Source organism: Capra hircus, chromosome 15, assembly GCF_001704415.2.
Source record: "Capra hircus breed San Clemente chromosome 15, ASM170441v1, whole genome shotgun sequence".
Taxonomy (NCBI): domain Eukaryota; kingdom Metazoa; phylum Chordata; class Mammalia; order Artiodactyla; family Bovidae; genus Capra; species Capra hircus.
In genome coordinates, this window is record NC_030822.1 from 18,285,032 (window position 1) to 18,296,186 (window position 11,155).

General features: G+C 41.0%; 1 long non-coding RNA gene across 1 annotated transcript; it reads left to right on the forward strand.

The window, feature by feature from the left end:
* LOC108637626 lies at window positions 1,861-10,737 on the forward strand. Its single transcript, XR_001919181.1, has 5 exons — window positions 1,861-2,380; window positions 4,478-4,585; window positions 5,592-5,670; window positions 8,021-8,076; window positions 10,251-10,737. It is a non-coding gene; the product is annotated as an uncharacterized LOC108637626 (long non-coding RNA).

Genomic DNA, 11,155 nt, shown 5'->3' on the forward strand with positions numbered 1-11,155 from the left:
GCACCTGTCACAAAGTGGATGCTCATTCAATATGTGATGTATTGATGGTTGATGTCAACCATGTTGGGTTTGACCAGAGTAGTGATAAAAGATCAGAAAAACAAAGCAAATGAAGATAATTGCAAGAGGCTGATTGCAGTGACAGACCATCCGATCAAAGTTGGGTAAGGAATGAAGGAGTTGACAGCGTAAAGAGAGTTAAAGGGGAGCTTTTGGGCCAAGGTATCCCAAAGAGGTTGGAGACTGATCATAATGGAAACACCTGACCGAGCAAACTGTAACGCAAGAATCTGTGGTTGGGGAACGGGATGCTTATATTTGTGATTTGAGAGGGAAAGCAATTTCAAAGTGCAAAGTTTCTCAATGTAACTGTGGAAGTCAATAGTACAGGACAAAGGAGAAGGTCATTGGAGATAAGATAGTCAAGAAATTGAGGGGCTTGGGTGTTAGCCATCACTATGGACTTGAAGTGGCCCAGGATGAACCTGGTACAAAAGATTTGAATGATGAAGAGGGGAAGGGTGGATTAACCACAGGGCATGAGCCTCAAAGGAATAGGAGATTTTACAAGAGGATGGGGTAGAAGTAATGGCCTAGAGATGGTGATGGGGAGAAGGAGGACAAGGGCCTGTCCCAGGGTAAACAGATATGAGTTTGATCCACCATCACAGAGGGCTGCTCTAGAAGGGAGCAGATTTCAACTGATGCCAGGACATATGGAGAACATTCCTGGAACCTGTAGTAGCTACAGGGGGATTTTCTGATCGTAGGACAGGTGCTCCAGAGGGCACCCTGAAGAGTTTGGGTGGGGAGGTGTGTATCAGAACAGTGGGGAACCAATACAGGAACAAGGAAATAGGATTATGGGAGTGACGGCATACTGCAGCCATTCTCAAACTTTCCAGTGCATCAGAATCGGGGGAGGGCTTGTTAAAACACAGATTGCCAGGCTCCACTCCCAGTTTCTGATTGAGTAGCTGAGAATTCACACTACAAGTCCCCAGCTGGTGTGGCTATTTTGATCCAAGGACCACACTCTCAGACTATGGATGTAATGGAAGACCAGTCACTAATGTGGCAGAGAAAACAGGGATGAAAGTGCAGAGTAGATTAGTCCCAGCCACGTCCCAGAGGATGTCAGATTCTGATCGAATGCACAAAGGGCTTGGTGCCACTCACTCTAGATGGTATCAACTTGATGCCAGTGACCTTAATACATTCAGCATGGGAGCAGTGTGAGGATCTGGTCTTAATTCAAATGATGTCAGCTTAGTTCCAGAGAATATACTATGGAGCCCAGAAATATATTTTGGAGCAACTGCCTCAGGAGCCTAGCACAGAGGAGTGCTACCTAATGAATTAAAGATTTGTACTTCATCCAGTAGAATTAGAGGCTGGCCTAAAGCCGCATCCCAGTGGAATTGTTGGGCTTTGATTGTGAAGTCTCAGCAGTGATTGAATCAGGCGTCTGGCTCCACTAAGAAGCACTGAGATTGCCTGAGCAACCAAGAACTACTGATAACTCTGAGGTCTCAGACTTCACAAGCTGAATTATATAAGTGGAGTCACAATTACTCCAGTAACTGTTATCTTGATGCTCCCAAGACCTTACCTAATTGATTGGCAGGGACCCAAATAGTTTCTAATGTTTTCCCTGAAACTATCTGAGAAGGATTGGAGAAGTGACATTTGGAATATTCCTATAAGAGTAACCTCATTGATACTTGAATTCTAGCAACAACACCTTTGAACCTAAACTCCAGAATCTCCAAGCTCCAAACCCTAACTTATTAATAGCTGCTATTAAGATGGTATGGTATGTCTCAGATTTCCCTCTCTCCTAACACTTGTGAAGTTCCCAGGGAAAAATCACACATGTCTGTGAATCACTCCTGGCCATGATTTGCTGCTAGGTAGAGGGAAAAGTCATATGAGTTCTTTCAGACGGAAACACTGGAGTGTGAGTCAAACTAATGCTGGAAGTTCAGTCTGAGCACAGAGCAGGAAGTACAGTAGAGAAAGGAGCGGCATTTTAAGTTAGAGCCCAGCCAATTCTCTGGGAATGGAGGGTAGAATCCCCCACTTCTGACACCAGTGTTCTAAAGGGGAACAAAAACCTCCATGGGGTCTTTAGAGGAGACTGATGAGCCCAGGTTACACTAACTTAGCCTGTTTGTCTCCACGAAAAGAGAAAAAAGAAGCTCACTTGTGTAACTTCTCCAGACAAGACTGGATTTCTATTGGGCCCTCCCTTCCCTTTGATTGGCTATGGGAAAGAAAGGGGACACTCCTGAGTACTTTTGTGTACTCTGGCTCCAGGCAAGGGCAGGACAAGCCGTTGCAGAGGCAAGGACCTACCAGAAAGTAAAATATCTCCTTGGTAAGTCTTTTTTTTTTTTTTTCCTGTCTGATAACTCTTTAAAAGGTCTGAAGTGTGCCGTGTACCCTCTGGGCATGATAAAGTTAACTGGAAATGAGGGCAACTAAGCACAACTTGGCAACAGAATTTGACTTTGCTCCCAGAGGTTCTCCACTGTGGAGTCTAGGGGATTGGAAATCCATTCATTCAAATTAATATTTATGAGCACACATCACAATCACCAGGAGTATTTTTTCTGCAAAATCACACATCTTAATGAGTTTGCTTTGCATAGTCCTTCAGAGGCTACTTTTTCCTTTTTATTGTTGTTCAGTCGCTAAGTCTTGTCCGACTCTTTTTGATTCCATGGACTGCAGCACACTAGGCTTCCCTGATCTTTACTATCTCCCAGACTTTGCTCAAACTCAAGTCCACTGAGTTGATGATGCCATTCAACCATCTCATCTTCTGTCACCCTCTGTTTATACACTATACCTGAAATTTAGGTAACATAAAAAAGATGTGACAGTACCTGTATAGGACTACATGTCAAACTGGGTTGTTTTTCCCAAGTCCCAGGTAACTTCCTCTAATCATTCTTTTTTTCTTTCTTTAAGACTTTTGATGTGGACCATTTTCAGTCTTCATTAAATTTGCTACAATATTGCTTCTGTTTTCTGTTTTGGTTGATTTGGCTACAAGGACATGAGATCCTAGCTCCCAGAGAAGGGATCAAACCCGCACTCCCTTCATTGGAAGCCGAAGTCCCAACCACTGGACAGCCAGGGAAGTCCTTAATCAAGATTTCTTAATAAATTTTCTTTAGAAATCATTAATGAAGCAATTATAAATATTAAGGAAATAATTAAAAAATAAGCCCTGAGTAATATCCAGTACTTTCTTTGACTTGAAATGTAGTATGAAGCACTGCTAGTCTAATTCTGACTGAAAGGCCTAAGTAGAAATAGTCATGGTTACCAATTATTGGCCACTTAACAATGCCCAAACACTTCATATGTGTTTTCACTTAATCTTCACAATAATTCAGTGAGATGGGTGTTCTTTTACCAATATGAGAAAGTGAAGAGTTTAATGACATCTAAGACCTACAGTTAGGCTTCCCAGGTGGCTGAGTGGTAAAGAACCTGCCTACCAGTGCAGGAGGCAGAGGAGACCAAGTTCAATCCCTGGGTCGGGAAGATCCCTGGAGGAGGAAATGACAACCCACTCCAGTATTCTTGCCTGGAGAACCCCATGGACAGAGGAGCCTGGCAGGCTACAGTCCATGGCGTCACACAGAATCAGACATGACAGCACTCACGCGAGTTCTAGAGCTATAATTTAGGTCACAGTAACTGAGGCTTTGTCCGATGTGGGGCCTAAAATTCAGAGAGCAAGAAAATAGTTCTTGTAAAAGACTATATATTTTAAGGTACTTCTTTCTTTAAGAAACATTATATTTCTGTACTTCTGGCTTTGGTAGCAAGCTCCCCTGTAGGCTGGGACATTGCCATTTGGCAACCTACCAAGATTTGTCTGTGGATTCGTCTTCATTTCCATTCTACTAAGAATGAATGTCCTCAGGACTTCCCTGGTGGTCCAGTGGCTAAGAAAGACTCCATGCTCCCAATGTAGGTGGCCTGGGTTTGATCCCTGGTCAGGGAACTAGATCCCACATTCTGCAACTAAGACCAGGTGCAGCCAAATAAATAAATAATTTTTTTTAAAATGTTTTAAAAAGAGTGAATATCTTGCCCTTTGCCCTGGTGCTAGATTTCAATCCCAACTTCATGTTGGTCTTAAAGACCAAGTTTTTCCTCCTTATCTTTCTCTTCTTTCTCTTTCCTCCTCCCTTCTTCCTTCTCAGAGTCAAACTTCTGCTACATCTCTAGAAAAAGAATCTCACCTGACACAAAAACTTCACTCAGAGCCAAAAACCTTCAGGCTTTGGGTCATTAGCATAGCTTGGCTTCTGAAGCTTTGCAGCTGAAAGTCAGACTGACCTGCTAGAGTCTCAAGTTTTCTACATTTGCTCCTGGTTGCTATCAGCTCACTCTGTTAAAACTGAAACTGTGGGGCCCCTGAGCACAGAAACCTTTCTATCTTTCTTGTTTGTAGGGAACAGACTTCAGCCTCTGTGACCTTCCCTGCGTTCCAAAGGGCAGATTGGAACAGTTGCTAGTTGGGGAAGGGAGGGGATGCTGAGCAGCCAAGAAACCACCTGAGGTAAGATTAATGGAACCAGAGAAGAGCATCAAGATTAGGAGAACCTGAGGCTAGAGGAAAGGTGTGCAGGCCCTTATCAGCAATCCCACCCTTGAACCTTGATCCCACCGTGAAAACTCATCAAATCCTCCCAGGTTGGGACACACAGTTTTTGAGGGCACGAGCCTGCTGTGTACCCCTCTGCCTGGCAAAGCAGTAAAGCTATTATTTTCTACTTCACCCCAAACTCTGCCTCCAAGAATTGATTCAGCACCAGTGCACAGAGGCCAAGTTTTCGGCATCAAAACTGGCCCTAATGTGTGGAGAAGTTTTTGCTCAACACTGTTGCCATGGGGCTAGGCCTGCTGAAACCCTGGCAGGGCAAAGGCAGGCTGCTGGTCTTTATCCCCAAGGTGCTCTAGGCCAAAATCACCCTGAATTCCTGATGCCACAGCCACTCAGCATCATCCACACCATCATTCTCTTAAAGACTGCTTCTTTAGGAGGGTGAGTCAGGGCCTTCTCATGCACCCAGTATGAGAAGGTAGGTCATTTTCCTTTGCATGACACAGAAGCAAGTCCACGGTTCAGGGTCTTTCTTTCCTCATGGAAATTTTATTACTGCAATTTTTTTTTTTTTTTATCCCTATCACAAGAACCCAAGGATTACCTAAGTACACCCTGGTAGATTTTTTTTTTAAACCATCTGGTAGATTTTAATGACTTCCAATGTCAGACTCAAAGAATTGAGGATTTGAACTTTTTCCAGAAGATTGCAAATTCAGTAAGGTATATTGAGATGAGATAAGCCCCATGGTGCTGCTGAATTATCAACAACCGGTTCTCTGGAGGAAAGTGTGTGATTGCATGTGTGTGTGTTATATACATACATATATATTTTTTATTGCTATTTTAAGGCTATGAAAGGCTAGAACATAACCTGTAAATAAGATATAATACTTATTTTAAATTCTATATAACAATGGATTGTCACAAAATGCTCTGGATTTTTACCTAAATCTTACAGGCACAGCCAACCAGTGGTTGCTGCTGACAAGTACAGTTTCAACATGAATGTTGGTAAATATTTTCCTTCACATGAACTGGTAAGATGAAAAAAAAACATAAAAGTTATGTGTCAGAACTTCTCTTATTAATCATGTCGATAACATGATTCACATCTTTACTGAATGAAATAATGTTTTAAAACACTGGAAGAATATTTCTTCAATTTTTTTTGTGCTAGTCACAGCGTAATGGTTACAGACATCATACACTTTGAAATTTAAACTGTGTTACTAACATTTGTTCCCTCACTACCTTAAGTCTAGATAATTGACAAAACAATAAATCAAACCCTGATTTATAGTGTTTGCTGATTTCCATGGGGTATATACTCCTACCATGGTTAATTATAATCTAATGAGACGTTACTGAGTGCAGAGTTGGAAAAGGATACACCATAAAACATCAAAATTACAAATTATTTCTACTATTACAGATACAATAGATGGAAATAACCTCAAGAAAAGAGATAACATTAAAATATATAAATAATTTGAAAATAAAGTGTTTTGAGTATTTATGATTTCTATTTTAAATATATTTAATGGTAAGTTTAAATAATTAAAAAAATAATTTTTAATAGTGATTGTTTAACTATAGGTTTGCAAATTTCCTGTAAATTTTACAGTCAGCTGTAAAAGTGGGTACAAGTTGGTTTCTCCAACAGACCACTGGCTAGGTCAAATCAGTAACAACACATTTAGTATTGTGGCTTTTAGTCATTAGGATCACATGTACATTTCCTATTTAGAGTGTCTATGATGACTACTGATGCTGTCCTTATGAAGTGTTTCTAGCTCTCCACTTCAGAGCAGAGAAATATGGTAAAGATTGTACTTTCTTGCCTTTTTGGAATTTGGGGTGGCCCAGTAACTTGTTTAGCAAAGCAAATGTGAGCAGAAATAACATGCGTCACGTTGGTGTGACAGCTTTAAGAACTAGGACACAATTTGCCACTTTCTCTCACTCTGCCACCAGCAATACTCCATTTAGTGACTTCTCCATCAGCCCATGTCCAAGAGTGAGGAGGGCCTGCCCCAGACCCCTCAGTCAACACAAAGTGAACATGACGTATGAGTGAAAAATCAAATTCTTGTTTTAAGTCACTAAGATTTTTGGAATTGTTTCCTACTGAGCAATAACATCTGACTGATACAGTGCCTAATACAGTGAGAGAATCTGGCATATCAGAGAATCAGACAGCTATTTTATCTGAAATATATGACTTATTTTAGATTTGTTATTTCAAGCTGAAGGATATGATAATTATTAACAGAATTACTCTTTGCAAGATAAACTGATTTACTACATTAAAGCATTTTATTTATTGCATTTGTAAGAAGTGCTTAAGTGCTTAAAAAGATTTTGCAAATAAGGTTGTAAGTCTTACCTATAAATTATCTGAAGTGCTTGGGGGGATATTATGCAAATTCTGCTTAAAGTGTTCATTACATGTGTAAATTTGAGGTGGTTCCCCAGTGGCTCAGATAGTAAAGAATCTGCCTGCATTAGGGAGGTTTGATCTCTGGGTCAGAAAGATTCCTGGAGAAGGGCATGGCAACCCACTGCGGTATTTCTTACCTGGAGAATTCCGTGAATAGAGGAGCCTGGTGGGCTCCATGCGGTGGCAAAGAGCTGGACACAACTAAGTGACTGCTGCTGCTGCTGCTGCTGCTAAGTTGCTTCAGTCGTGTCCGACTGTGCGACCATGGACTGTAGCCACCAGGCTCCCCCATCCCTGGGATTCTCCAGGCAAGAATACTGGAATGGGGTGCCATTTCCTTCTCCAATGCATGAAAGTGAAAAGTGAAAGTGAAGTCGCTCAGTCGTATCTGACTCTTAGCGATCCCATGGAATGTAGCCTACCAGGCCCCTCTGTCCATGGGATTCTCCAGGCAAGAATACTGGAATGGGGTGCCATTGCCTTCTCCCAGCTAAGTGACTGACGCACAGTAAATTTGAAACTAGTTATTTGGGAGAATTAAACCTGCTAAACTTTAAGTAATTAAGTGTCAAAAAATATTACTAGATTTGTAACTAAAATAACACTTATAAGGTAAAGTTAAAAAAAATCTAAGATAATTGTTTTTGATGTATAATTTTAATAAGTTGAATATTAATTTAAAACCCAAATAACTGTGAATTGTCTTTTCAAGCAAAATTACCCTCCTTGATCATTTTTAAAACCTCACACAGTGTGAGTTAATGACCATTCTTCACACTTCAGGGTTTAGTAGAAAGAATCTTCAACTAAAACTTGAAACCAGAATTCTATTTCTGGCCTAGCCAGCAAGTAATTAGCGCCTTCAAGAAGCTTCTGTTTATCTATCTACCTGTTTATTTTTTACTTCAAGACACACATCTTTTTTCCATTTAATCTTTTCCTTCCAGCAACGTCCTGCACTGTGTAAGTTGGAAGTGTCCGGCATAATGAGGTGACACAGCCGGTAAGTCCTGCTGGTGCAGCATCCCAACACCTCTGTGCCACGGTCATGCCCTCTCCAACACGATCTGGATCTCAACCTTGGTGGCCATGGGGGTTCTTCCTTCAGTGCTCTAACTCAATCCTAGGGGTGAGGGCTATTAGATATTATAGAATAGACATGCTGTTATACATTAAATCTACTGTTTCCATATTCTTTAGAGCCAATCCTCATGACTCCAAACTCCTGTTATAGTTAACAATTCTTTATATTAGACTTTCCCTACTAATTACTATATGGTTGATCTCCCGTGATTATACCCAGACCGCTTTACCTTGGTACAAATCATAACTTATACCCTGCTATCTTACCTCTCAGCCAACTCAAAAAGGATGAACACATGCACTGCATTTTAATACCTGTTTGATTTCTGAATTGCGCTTGAGTTTTACTTCTCCATACTACCCACTTCCCCCAGCAAATCCTTCTTGATATAACCTATGCTCCAGTATCACAAGCTCTGATGTTGATCTATAGTCAGACTGTGTTTGCCACACCCCTGCAGACTCCAATTCCTCTCTGCCTTGAATCTCTCCTGCCAGTAATGTCCTTGAGGGCTTCCCTCGTGGCTCAGTGGTAAAGAATCCAACTGCTAATGCAGGAGATGTGGGTTCAATCCCTGGGCTGGGAAGATCCCCTGGAGAAGGAAATGGCAACCCACTCCCATATTCTTACCTGGAGAATCTCATGGACAGAGGAGCCTGGCAAGCTACGGTCCATGGGGTCGCCAAGAGTCAGGTACAACTTAGCGACTAAACAACAACAATGTTCTTGAAGCATTTCTGCTTATTCTTTAAGGCCCAGTTCTAGCATTGCCTTTTTGAAGCTTCTGTGGCAGAGTTATTCAAATATCTCTGTAGTAGCACTTGGCACATAGTATTTTATTTTCTACAATATTTATTTTCTTCAATAGACCATAAACTTGAAAGCAGAGCCTGAATCCTGTTAATCTTTACACCCCCAGCTCCTAGGACAGTGTGCAGCACACAGCAGGACATCAGGGCATCTTTGTTGAATGAATCAATACACCTACATATGATGCAAGAGATGGAAAATTTCAAAGCACTATAATTTATGATAATTGGCTATGATACAGCTCAGCAATTTCTTTTTGGTCAAATTATGAAAGTTATAACTACCCAAAAAATCAATTCTGCTTTTGCAATTATCAGGACCTCCAGAGTCTGACTTATTCTCATTAACTGAAAACCACAGCCAAGCTTTCATCCCCAGACCAATAGCCAAGATGCTCTTCCTAATCCCAAGGCCTCATCTCATTTCCTCACTGAGGGAGATTATGTCTAGGACCAGGTGTCTGTAGCTAGACAGACGGGGCATCTTGGTAAGTTAACTGAGTTAACTTGGTGAGTCAAATGGATTTCTAAATTACACTTTCCTCATCCATACCTACATCCTAGATGAGGATTAAATAATGAGACACGATAAGTAAAGCTTGGGTCTACCCAGGTGGCTCAGTGGTAAAGAGTTTGTCTGCCAGTGTAGGGGCCACAGGAGACCTGGGTTCAGTTCCAGGGTCGGGAAGATCCCCTGGAGAACGAAATGGCAACCCACTCCAGTATTCTTGCCTGGAGAGCCCCATGGACAGAGGAGCCAGTCCATGGGGGATATAGTCCATGGGGTCACTAAAAAGTCAGACACGACTCAGCAACTAAACAACAACGAGACTTGGAGATCTGGACACTGGTCTGCCCATTCTCTGCGATAGAATCTGCCCATTTTAGAATTTGAGGCATCCCCAGTTCATCTCCTTGGAGCCCAACTCATGCAATATCTCAAATTCACCTGTGTCCTTGGGTAATTGTCCAAGTCACTACCACGATCAAAATCCACAACCTTGGCAAGCTGTTCAGGACCCTTCAAGATTGTCTTTGGTCCCCCTTCTCAGCTCTTGTCCTGTCCCATTCTCATCTCCTTTACCCCACAGCTGACCACAATTTAGCACATAGACTGACTGTACAAAAGTAACAAAGGCAGAAGAAATTCAATCCTTTTTCTCATCACAGTGAGCTTGTTGGGAAATTTCTAATCAGAAATAGATGATCCTGGGGTTTCATGTAATTTATGTGCAAGTATATGTGGTGCTAACCAATGTTTGCTTCTCTGTTTTTGTTGCCTAGAGAAGAGGAAACATTGGCGAGAGCATCTCTATGCCTCAAAGGCTTTGGACCAGTCTCTTTGGCTTCTTCCATTGATAGCTAACGTTGTTAGAGGGAGCTTTTACCCTTCAACGTGGTCCTGAAAGAGTTCAAGTCACAGCCTTGTCATTTGCTTCCTGTGCGAGCATGGCATGTTTCTTAATTTCTCCAATCTTCAGTTTTTCAATGTATAAAATAGGTATGATAATAAGAGTAAGTTACTAAAATAATTGAATGATACCCATAAATTAATCAGCACAGTACCTGTACAGAACAAGCATCCAACTGAATGAGAGCTAGTTCTAATTTTGTTGTTGTTGTGTGTGTACGTGTATATTTTTACAGGGACCAAATGGTCTGGAAATAATAAAAGAATACAAGCTATACAACTATGGAGGATAGTATGGAGGTTCCTTAAAAAAACTAAAAATAGAGTTATCATATAATCCTTCAGCCTGATTCCTGGGCATATATATATATATATATCTGGAGAAAACTCTAATTAGAAAAGATACCTGCACCCCAATGTTCATAGCAGTATTATTTACAAGAGCCAGCACATGGAAGCAACCCAAATATCCTTTGACAGATGAATGAATGAAGAAAATATGGTACATATATACAATGGAGTATATGTAAACACACACACACACAAATGGAATATTACTCAGCCATATAAAAGAATGAAATAATGTCATTTGCAGAAATATTCATGGAGCTAGAGATGATCGTATTCAATGAAGTAAGTCATATAGGGGAAGATAAATATTTGACATCACTTATAAGTGGAATCTAAAAAAATGATACAAATGAACTTATTTACAAAAGAGAAATAGACTCACAGACATAGAGAACAAATGTATGGTTACCAAAGAGATTAGTAGGGA